Source organism: Lactuca serriola, chromosome 4, assembly GCF_051521515.1.
Source record: "Lactuca serriola cultivar US96UC23 chromosome 4, Lser_US96UC23_V15, whole genome shotgun sequence".
Classification (NCBI taxonomy): domain Eukaryota; kingdom Viridiplantae; phylum Streptophyta; class Magnoliopsida; order Asterales; family Asteraceae; genus Lactuca; species Lactuca serriola.
Window position 1 is genome coordinate 333,798,676 of NC_136411.1, and position 12,410 is coordinate 333,811,085.

Here is a 12,410-nt window from a genome sequence, read left to right on the forward strand (position 1 = left end):
ATGTTGCTTTGCGCAGTTATCAAGACAACTTAGGGCGAGGTGTCAACTACACAAACATGCACCTCGGCATTTTGATGCAACATATGAACTTACAACGCCCGAGTGAGTATCCGGTCTTGTACCCGTACATTCTAACATGGGACGAGCTTTAGGCGGAGCAACGAGGAGGAGCTAACGGGAGTGGAGGAAATGATGATGAGGAGTGAAATTTATCATTTTTATTTGAGTGGATTCAAGACAATTTTTATTTTTTGTTTATTTATGTTTGGTGTGCTTTATTTTCTTGGATGATGATAATTTAGGATTTAAATGTTTTATTTTATTTCTTTCCATGTTGTTGTTGTTTCTTGTCTCTAGATTACCCAAAAGTTCGAGTTTGAGAGAGCAGTATATTTCGTGAGAGACTTTGATGAGTTTAAGTGAGGGGTTAGGAAAGCAAAGAGAGAGGTGGATTTGAGCATATAGAGCGTTATTTTGATCACAGGAGTTGATGAGTCATGTTTCTATAAGTTCACATCATTATTAGTGACCAACTTATTGAAGAAATATGTTGAGAAATGCACTTATTGTTGCATTTTTACTCCCAGAACGACGTGGTGACCATTGCCACGATGTGGTGTCGTCACAGAAAATGCAATTTATTTTTCACAAACCCAAAAAGACGAGGTCTCCATTACCACAAGGTGGTGACTTCCTTGAGTCCGATTTTTGAGTCTTTTTCCTACACCTTATGAAGTATAAATGTCCAAGTCTTCAAGTCAAGTTCCATAGCAGTCACACACTTCCATTTTTACACTTATTGGCAAGCGATCCTACACACAATCAACATTGCAACATCTATCCCAAGGGAGTCTGTTCCTTTTTTTCCATATTTACTTTTATGTTTTGCATAGCATGAAATGAGGGCATTGCATCAGATAAGTGTGGGTAGGGGTTTAATGCCTTAGGAAAAAGCATTTGATTTTTGAAAATTTTCATTGCTAGTTTTTACAAATATGCACTCATATAAACTTGAAATAACAGTTTAAATTAGGAAAATCTAGCTAATTAAAAAAATTTCTAGTATTGTGTGGGATGATCCGATGAAAGCCCAAATGTTTACTTGAGTCAACACATGTTATAGTGCATTTGTAGCTTTCCATTCTTAGTGAAAAGTCATGAGATATGAAAGATAATCTGGTAGCTTGTAACGCCGAAAATTTCAAAACAATTTTTCATTTAAAAAACAGTCGTTTAATTCTTAAAATACTTTGCTTAAAATCTCATTTATAATCGAATTACAAAACGTAACTCCATTTTCACTTGCATAATAAACCAGGATCCTCAAACCATGACTCTTTCTCTGGTGTGTACAATTGAGCCAGTGCCGTCTCATGATCCTGAGAGAAACCTGAAACACATAACACAAAACACTGTAAGCACGAAGCTTAGTGAGTTCCCCAAAATACCACACATACACATATTAGCCACTCGAGGCTATAACTCTATGGGTCTGTGGACCCTACTCTATGAACCCTCTGCTTCTAACTCTGTGAACCTTCCGGTTCTAACTCTGGGAACCTTTCGGTTCTAACTCTGTAAACATGCACAGCATAAATCACAAAGAAATAATGCAGTACAACACATAGCATACAAATACTCTGTCACATAACTCTGGTTACCTACTCAAGGTAAAGTATAGTGAGAAGACTCACCTCGCGTATCTCGATAACTTGCAAATCCCGGAAATCACTCGCGCTCGATCCTCCGAGCTATAATCCTCCTATAACACGATATATCTCTAATTAACACTTTCACAACTAAGGTTGACTACCCCTATCAAGTCAACACTGGTCAACTCTGGTTAACGGTCAACTTTGACCGGACTCGGCGAGTGCACTAGAGCGACTCGGCGAGTCTATACGTGTTCACTGACTCCCTAGGATCCTCTCTTGACGCGTCGAGTACTTCCCTGACTCGACGAGTTCCACCTGGCATGAATCGCGGGGCCACCACGACTCAACTCGCTGAGTCTCAAGAATAACTCGGCGAGTTCCAGCTTGACTCAGTCCACCTGTCAACCCTCTCTGACTCTCCCTGACTCACTGAGTCAACCCTTAACTCGGTAAGACTACTCACTGAGTGGTTATGGACAATCTTCATGCTACTCGCCGAGTCTGTTCTTTGGACTCGGCGAGTCTAAGCCATGCATGAACTCAAACTCACTCCTGAGGTCAGACCCGTTCTAGTAACTCATAGATCCAGTCCTTCCAAGCACATTTATCACGTAAAGTTACAATCTTGGTGCTCATGCAAAGGTCCAAAGGCTTTATTTGATGATATGGTCTCTAGAATGCTATTCTAAGCTCATGGCCTCCATTAACACTCATAAAGCTTGAGGGAAAAGAGTCTGTGGACCTCTTTGGGTCCAGATCTAAAGCATCAACACAAAAAGAGGCCAATTACTCCATGAATCATTCCACAAAGAAGCCCTAACTCTAAGATTTACACCAAGGGATGAGAAAGGAACGAATGGTTACCTCAAATGAAGTCTCTAGACTCAGGAATCACTGGGTTAGCACCTCCTTTGGTCTCCTCTTGCCTTGATCCTCTTCTATATGAAAAATCACCCACAAGTAATCAAGGATCTTCCTCTTTTCTCTCACAAAACGCTCAAGGACTCTTTTAGGGTTCTCTCTGGGGTCGGTGGCTGCAAATGACGACCATAAGCCCCTTTAAATAGGTCTCATACCCTGAAATTTAGGGTTTCATTAAACAACATGGACTCGCCGAGTCCACCTTTTGGACTCGCCGAGTCCGGACGCGAACCCTTTCCCAATTCGCGATCATACTCGGCGAGTTTGAGCTCTAACTCGCCGAGTCTCCTCACAAAACATCAAAATTAAGAAGAATAAATAATACCTGGGAATCCGGGCTATTACAATTCTCCCCCACTAGAACTAGACTTCGCCCTCGAAGTCTCGCTCTGCAAATAACTCTGGATGCTGCTCACGCATCTCAAGCTCCGGCTCCCAAGTCATCTTGGACCCCTTACGATGCCGCCACTGAACCAAAACCAAGGGTATCTCCTTTTTCCTCAGAACCTTGATTTTTCGATCTCTGATTGCCACTGGTCTCTCAGCATAATTCAGGCTCGCATCCACCTGAATATCCTCTAATGGAACCACTGCTGACTCATCGGCTATACATTTCCTCAGTTGCGACACATGAAAAGTGTCGTGAATCTGCCCCAACTCTGCTGGCAAATCCAAACGATAGGCTACCCGGCCTACCCTCGCGATCACTCGGAATGGACCAATATATCGGGGCCCCAACTTGCCCCTCTTCCTGAATCGAATCACTCCTTTCCAAGGAGAGACCTTCAGGAGTACAAGGTCAACGACCAAAATTCGAGCTCGGACCGGCGCCTGTCCGCATAACTCTTCTGGCGACTATGAGCGGTCTGTTGGGTTTTGAGCATTCTAACACTCCTAAGTGTACATGCAACCCTAAATACCTTGGATCTATGTTTTCTCTATTATACATGCAAATAAGAACTTCCAAGGTATTATCCTAATCTAGCATACAAAAACAATGAATGTAACAAGATAGAATACATACCTCTTGATGTAGAAAGTCTTCATGAAGCTTGAGTGCCTAGTGCCCCAAGTGTGACACCTCAAATGGAATCACAATCATCAAAACACTTAGAATGACTTGAGAGAATTCTACAACTCATGAAATCGGCTAGCCCTCTCTAGAATAATACTAGTGCCCGATTTTGCCAAGAATAATATCTATATATAGTGTTACAATTAGGGCAAACCCTTAATTGTCATGACTTTCCATTTCCTTGGATCCATGGGTTCAAATACACCATGGAGCATCCATGGAGCATCATATGGGTTTTGGCCCAACTAGATAATCCATGAAGCATTAGCCCACTATACAAGTATGGATGATTTACACAATCAACCCATATATTTAATTAGTCTTCTTTTGATCACTTAATTAATCCTAGATTAATTCTTGATCAATACTAATTAAATAATCTTATTATTCTTATTATTAATATACTAGAACTTATAATATATTAATAACCATAAGTGTCTTATTTCTCTCATTATAGTCTATCCAAGTGCATGATGGTATGCAACCCAAATGGACCATGTCGGGTCGGGTCAAGTCTTACCAATTATAGTTATGGACTTAGACATTAATCCAACACGGTCAACAACCTCTGCCTGACCTGCTGTATCTGCTCTGACGTCTGAAGCACAATCTCCGTACTTCCCATCACACGTTGCTCTACCTCTCCCCAGCAAATGGGGTCCAATACCCCCTTCCCTACAACAGTTCAAAGGGCGGCATACTGATGCACTAATGATGGCTGTTGTTGTAGGAAAACTCTGCCAAGGGCAAATACGGGCCACAATTTCCCCCCGAAATCTAATACACATGCTCGAAACATATCCTCGAGCATCTGAGTCACTCGCTCTCTCTGAAGTCTCCACAGACATCACCATGGTAAACTCTAGCTCATTTCTCATATTCATCTTCGATACCGAGCACCAGGTCAGCTTTTGGCCCCACAGCTGAACCCCCAAAGGTCACACATAATATGATCCAAAACATTTCACTAACTTCCTCCCCGTGACCACTATCACAGCCCAGTGACACGCAAGTCACGAAATTCCCTTTTCCTCATAAAAAATACAATCCAATCGAAGATCGACTCAGCTCTAACCTCTGGCGTCTGTTGCGCATATTCTCCCGCGCGCCTTGTTGACCCTTCCGACAGAGACGGAGACCCCAGTCTCGCCCCGATTTAACCACTAGGATTCCAAAAACTCAACACTAGGGCTACTCAAGCCTAAAGCTCTTCTGCATCATGCACTTATCGGAGAACACTCCATCATCACACTCTCTTGCCATCTAGTGGGTACTATGGCTTCCCACAACATTACGACAGCCTCAGACTAGTGAGTACTACGGCTCCCCGTAGTATCACAATGCCAACTAACTAGTGAATACTACGGCTCTCCGTAGTACCACGACTCCCTCCCTCTGACTTGTGAGTACTACGGCTCCCCGTAGCATCACAACAACCTCTGATTGGTAAATACTATGGCTCCTCATAGCATCACGACTCTCTCTCTCTGACTTGTGAGTACTACGGCTCCCTGTAGCATCACAACACCCTCTGACTGGCAAATACTACGGCTCCCCGTAGCATCACTACTCTCTCTCTCTGACTTGTGAGTACTACGGCTCCCCGTAGCATCACCTTATACTCTCATTCTCATTACAACGCCACACTATGTTCACTAACTCATGCACCGAAGTCTATCATAGATAGTTACATACACACTTGCCCCGATATGCATTACAGACTCTGGCGACAACCGCCATAACACAGAACCTGCCTCTGCGGAGATCCACTTCCTTAAATAATCCCTATTGATGACAATACACGAAGGGCTCCCACTGGAACCGTGGATACATGATACATCACTAGTCATCTTAAACCCAAGACTCTAAATATCTCTGAAATCGGGACGCTATACGCGGAAACCACGGAACACCCTAACAGAGCATCACAATGTCCTGCCTCTACCACTGATTCCCTTACTCCCAGCACCATACACATACAACAATACATTTCCTCTGAATCCCATAATAATTTCCTATTTCACTCAATGCGCAAATTCAGTGCAGCCAAACACTCAATTGGAATACAAGGAAGGCGCTAACCCTTCAGAACACACTGATGATCCTCCAAAACCCTTTCCACTACTGCTCAAAATCTAAGCAAGAATACACATCCCAGCCCGGGAGTTGGCTACTCGACAATCTTCTACCCATGTCTCAACCCAGAAGTTCTCAACTGCCCATACCATCATTACGAGTCTTCCACTTGAAACGACTCTGACCACCACCAGATTCCTAACCATTGACCACCCACCGTGGAGACACCCATCCTTCTTTCAGACATATACCACATGCATTATCTCGCCCTGCACCTTTCCTTGATCACCAATGACCCTAATCTCATGAATTCAAGCCGCAGGTTTCTGCATCCAACCCCTAACCGCTCTTGCACAAATCTCTGGTTCTCTCAATAAACCACCCGGTTCTCCCCCACTTAGGGTTCGAACCATCACTATCTGACACATCAACAACCTCACGAACTATTTTCACCAGCAATAACGCACCTGCCCCTGGAAAGTGCTACGCAACGCCCGATAATCCCCTTTAAGGAAATCAATCGATCTCATAATTCTGAACCTCATATGAAATCCTCAAGAACTTCTCGTCACGACTGCCTCTAGTCGTTCCAAGTCTCGTACCAATCCAATACCAAACAACTCAACTGTCCAATAACATCACTGACTCATAGACTGGACCACGAAATCATCATATTCCCCCACTTCGACTCATCAACCGACGTTCCAACACATGGATCATCCCAAGAACAGGGACCCACTCCCATATTCAATACCCAACATAGATAGAAAAACCACTGCACTGATTAACTCGACTGGACTCCCCACTGATACCTCTACAATACGCCCTACTATACTCAAATAGGTTTAACGTGGTCCTCGACTATCTCAGTCCCAACTGACTATCTGCTCATGGTAAATCACTATCTCGCAGCACACATGCTACCTGATACCCTGATGGAAAATCATCATCAATGACAACCTGTAGGTTTTTACCCCCAAACCCGAAACATAAACATTAGGCCTCTCATGTTCCGCACACGAACATAAATAGCACCACTCAGGTCATAGAAGGTGACATCTCCTCTATCGACTGATTGCCCAACTCATACCAAAATTCTCCCCTCCCTCTAACTCCTTACCAAAATACTCTGATATACTCTCGACCTCCCTCTCAAGGGACGCCTCTTCGAACTCAATCATGGCCCACAGGCCTAAAACCTATAGCGTCCAATCTCTACCTCATCAATCGTGACCGGATAACCAGAGAACCACAAGCATCATTCACTACGAACCATGGTACTCATCCCATGACATCTCTTCTCAATATGCTCCGGTGTATGGTACCCGAACCATAGCATCACTCCTCCATCTGCTCCGATGTATGGTACTCGAACCATAACATCATTCCTTCATCCGCTCCGATTTATGCTACTCGAACCATAACTTCACTCCTCGATCCGCTCCGATGTATGGTACTCGAACCATAACATCACTTCTCAATCCGCTCTGATGTATGGTACTCGAACCATAACATCACTCCTCAATCCGCTCCGATGTATGGTACTCGAACCATAACATCACTCCTCAATCTGCTCCGATGTATGGTACTCGAACCATAACATCACTCCTCAATCCGCTCCGATCTATGGTACTCGAACCATAACATCACTCCTCAATCTGCTCCGATGTATGGTACTCGAACCATAACATCACTTCTCAATCCGCTCTGATGTATGGTACTCGAACCATAACATCACTCCTCAATCCGCTCCGATGTATGGTACTCGAACCATAACATCACTCCTCAATCTGCTCCGATGTATGGTACTCGAACCATAACATCACTTCTCAATCCGCTCCGATGTATGGTACTCGAACCATAACATCACTCCTCAATCTGCTCCGATGTATAGTACTCGAACCATAACATCACTCCTCAGTACGCTTCGATGTATGGTACTCGAACCATAACATCACTCCTCCATCCGCTCATTAGAACCTTCAAAATACTCCCTGTATCAAGTATGGGTCCTCTGCTTTCAGTAGTACGGGCCCATACTACCTGCCACATCTACCCATACTTTCCACACGGACTATCCCGAAGCTCCTAAGTAGTTGCTTGACCTTCTTGTTCACCAATTCCATCGCGCGCTCGCTCCCCAGCGAAATTCTCTACTCTGCCAGCGCACTCATCTGGCTAAGGTTACTCCCTAGGCTCTTCCTATATTCCCACACTTCTCTGCCATCAGCTGCTGAAGAGCTCCTAATGATGCCAACCATCTACCTCCTGAATATCGTCATATTCACTTGGTAGCTAACTCCCATCATCGAGAGTTCCACAAAGCACGAAGCAAGCAGCATTCGAGCATCGAAGAATATATATGACTCACTCTGGGTGATAACTCCGCTTGCTCTGCTCATCCTCGAAAGTACCACCGAACTATCCAACTCTTCCCCTCGCGGGTTCTAACTATTCTTTCTCTAAGTACCACGGTACTTATCTAGGTATCTCCCCTAGATTACTCCTCTACTCAAATCCCCTAAAGGATTCCAACTAAATATTTTCACTCATCACATACTCAAAAGCACATCGCATATAACAGCAATTCCTAGGCTAAGGCATCACAAATCAGGACACTCTAGTCCTAAGATATGAAATACCTAGCTTGTCTCTAGCATGCAATAATATCTCATAAAGTGCATCATAAATATCTCATGACACAAAAGTAAGGGTATTTTGGGAAATCACCGTTCGGGCTCTGGCTGATTGTACACACTGCTCTTTCTCGCTTTCTCTTTGAACTCTTATTCGCTTTAGAAAATTATTTCTTTGAAAACGTTTCTTACTTCCTCAGTTTGAGTCCAGATTTACCCGAAGGCGCATCCGAATCCCTCAAACCAAGACTCTGATACCAACTTGTAACGCTGAAAATTTCAAAACAATTTTTCATTTAAAAAACAGTCGTTTAATTCTTAAAATACTTTGCTTAAAATCTCATTCATAATCGAATTACAAAACGTAACTCCATTTTCACTTGCATAATAAACCAGGATCCTCAAAACATGACTCTTTCTCTAGTGTGTACAATCGAGCTGGTGCCGTCTCGTGATCCTGAGAGAAACCTGAAACACATAACACAAAACACTGTAAGCACGAAGCTTAGTGAGTTCCCCAAAATACCACACATACACATATTAGCCACTCGAGGCTATAACTTTGTGGGTCCATGGACCTTACTCTATGAACCCTCTGCTTCTAACTCTGTGAACCTTCCGGTTCTAACTCTGTAAACATGCACAACATAAATCACATAGAAATAATGCAGTACAACACATAGCATACAAATACTCTGTCACATAACTCTGGTTACCTACTCAAGGTAAAGTATAGTGAGAAGACTCACATCGCGTATCTCGATAACTCGCAAATCCCGGAAATCACTCGCGCTCGATCCTCCGAGCTATAATCCTCCTATAACACGATATATCTTTAATTAACACTTTCACAACTAAGGTTGACTACCCCTATCAAGTCAACACTGGTCAACTCTGGTCAACGGTCAACTTTGACCGGAATCGGCGAGTGCACTAGAGCGACTCGGCGAGTCTATACGTGTTCACTGACTCCCTAGGATCCTCTCTTGACACGTCGAGTACTTCCCTGACTCGACGAGTTCCACCTGGCATGAATCGCGGGGCCACCACGACTCAACTCGCTGAGTCTCAAGAACAACTCGGCGAGTTCCAGCTTGACTCAATCCACCTGTCAACCCTCTCTGACTCTCCCTGACTCACTGAGTCAACCTTTAACTCGGTAAGACTACTCACTGAGTGGTTATGGACAATCTTCATGTTACTCGCCAAGTCTGTTCTTCGGACTCGGCGAGTCTAAGCCATGCATGAACTCAAACTCACTCCTGAGGTCAGATCCGTTCTAGTAACTCATAGATCCAGTAATCAAGGATCTTCCTCTTTTCTCTCACAAAACGCTCAAGGACTCTTTTAGGGTTCTCTCTGGGGTTGGTGGCCGCAAATGACGGCCATAAGCCCCTTTAAATAGGTTTCATACCCTGAAATTTAGGGTTTCATTAAACAGCGTGGACTCGCTGAGTCCACCTTTTGGACTCGCCGAGTCCGGACGCGAACCCTTTCCCAAACCGCGATCATACTCGGCGAGTTTGAGCACCAACTCGCCGAGTCTCCTCACAAAACACCAAAATTAAGAAGAATAAATACTACCTGGGAATCCGGGCTGTTACATAGCTTATATGATGTAATAAGTTTTGCAGCGTGTGCTTGAAATCCATCCAGGGGAGCTTATGTAGTCATTGCACTTTGACTAAGGGGTGGTTTGATAGTTGCTAACTAAGTTAGTACTAACTGAGTTAGTGGTGACTGAGTTACAACTTCTAACCGAGTCCACATCTGAATGAAACCATGTTGTTTGATTATACTTATGAATGACTGTGATGAATGATGAAAATTGACCATAAAACTTTATATAGCGCCAAAAAATAACAATGGATTTTATTCTTGATTCAGAAAAAGCAATGAAATTTGATCGGAGTTGGTGATACAAAAAACAAATGAATTAATTTGGTGATTTCCCTTTGCTACTTACAACAAACACATGAATCAATTCAATAATTTCCATTATTTATTTACAACAAACAAATGAATCAATTTGGTGATACAACAAACAAAAACCAAGTTGCAAAGTTAGACAACTAACTTTTATTCTATTTCACTTAGGAGTTACCATCATTTTTTAAAATTAATATATATATATATATATATATATATATATATATATATATATATATATATATATATATACATATAGAAATGATTACACAAGCAGAGTGGAGTTCTTTGTTGCCCCCTGCATCGTTTTCCATCTCTTCATTTCCATTTTGTCTCTTTCTTTCTCTATGTTCTTCGGTTTGGACTCGCGATAATCATGACTTCAAGATTCACTCAGACAAATGATCGAATACATGGTGATCAGATGAAAATCCAAGGTGAATTTGAGGCTATTGTTGATTGATTCCTTGTCAATCTATCAAACATGAATATTACCAAAAGCATCAACCCGATAAAAGGAACCTATATTTTTTAAACCTTTAACTCAAACATATAAAACCTAAAAAGAAACTTTAAGCAATATAACGAACCTAGAATTTTAAAGCTTCAAATTGAACCAATAGAACCAATCGAATTTTACAACTGTAATCGAACTCAAATAAGAAAAACATGATAAATCAATATTCTTACCCCATAATCGAAATCAACGAATCTTTTAGGGATATCTGTAATCAAAATCTAAGAATTTGTTGTCGAGTTGTGCCAGTAGATGAAGTGGATGTGGGAAACAATTTGGAGAAATTGATTTGAGATCTGAGATATGTCGTACTTGCTTGTTGTAGTGGAGATGGCGGGTGCCTCCTGTCCGCCGACTCCTGATCTTGACCAGGATCCAGTCACAAATCGTCGAGTAACCTCCATGCTAAAAGTATACTAGGAGAAACATCAGATATTCCATATAACAATCTGGGAACCAACTCTCAACATAACCCTAAGGATTGTGACTTCCTTGCTACTCGTATAGGTCCTGTGCTTTCAGTAGTACGGGCCCATACTACCTTCCACACCTACCCATATTTGTCTCCAGTGTCATCTCAACGCCCTAAAACTATATGTATGCATGGCATGAACTCAATCCTCACGCCTAGAGGAAGGATAATTATCTCATAAATAGTGGACTCATCCCAAACAACCCATCCATGAAACTTCCACCAACCCTGCAGCACTAGTGTATGCTAGCCATACATAACACTGGACTCCATAGACTTTAGAATACCTGATCCTACCCTAAGCCCTTCATCAAACAAGAAAAAGAAATAAGGCCAAACCAAACATTCTCAGGCTCTAAGATGTTAATTATGTATATTCGTCATGCATACACTAAGAAACTACATTAATGATGTCAATTTCATATAAGGAAAAACTCTAGGCTACTTGGCATCATATAATCAAGCAATTCTATCATGCAATTCCTGAAGATCCCTAGCCTGCTACAAACATGTTGTTCTAACATATCACAATATCAAATAACTGTATGGTATTTTAGGGTCTACTTACTGGCTTTGGCTGATCGTACCCTCTACATCCTCCTTGTGTATTTTGAAAACCTTTTAAAAATCGTTTTGAAAATCTTTTCTTTGATTTGAGATTGGATTCACACGAGTGTTCCTCCAATTCACTCAAACCAAGGCTCTGATACCAACTTGTAACATCCATAAAAATCATGCCAAATTTAAACTTTTTAAAACATTTAAAAATCCATAGTTATTACAAATCTGTTTTCAAATAGTCTATATCAAAGTCTCCCAGAAAAAAAAATCACAACAAGTGAGGAGCTGTACGATCACGCCTTTGCCTTCTCGCAATCATCTGAGGAACCTGTAACCCAAAATGAAACTGTAATCCGAAATCTTAGTGAGTTCCCCCAAAATATCAATACACAACAAATAGCACATATAGAAATAACAGCATGTAATGGGTCCACACCTATATAGATTGGATTACCCCTAGGCGCACAGTGTGAGTCTGGCTTGCCTTCTGGGCCCATAGCTCACAACTGGTTTGCCACTGAGGCCACAGTACGAGTCTGGTATGCACTTCCCGGCCCTCAACTCATAT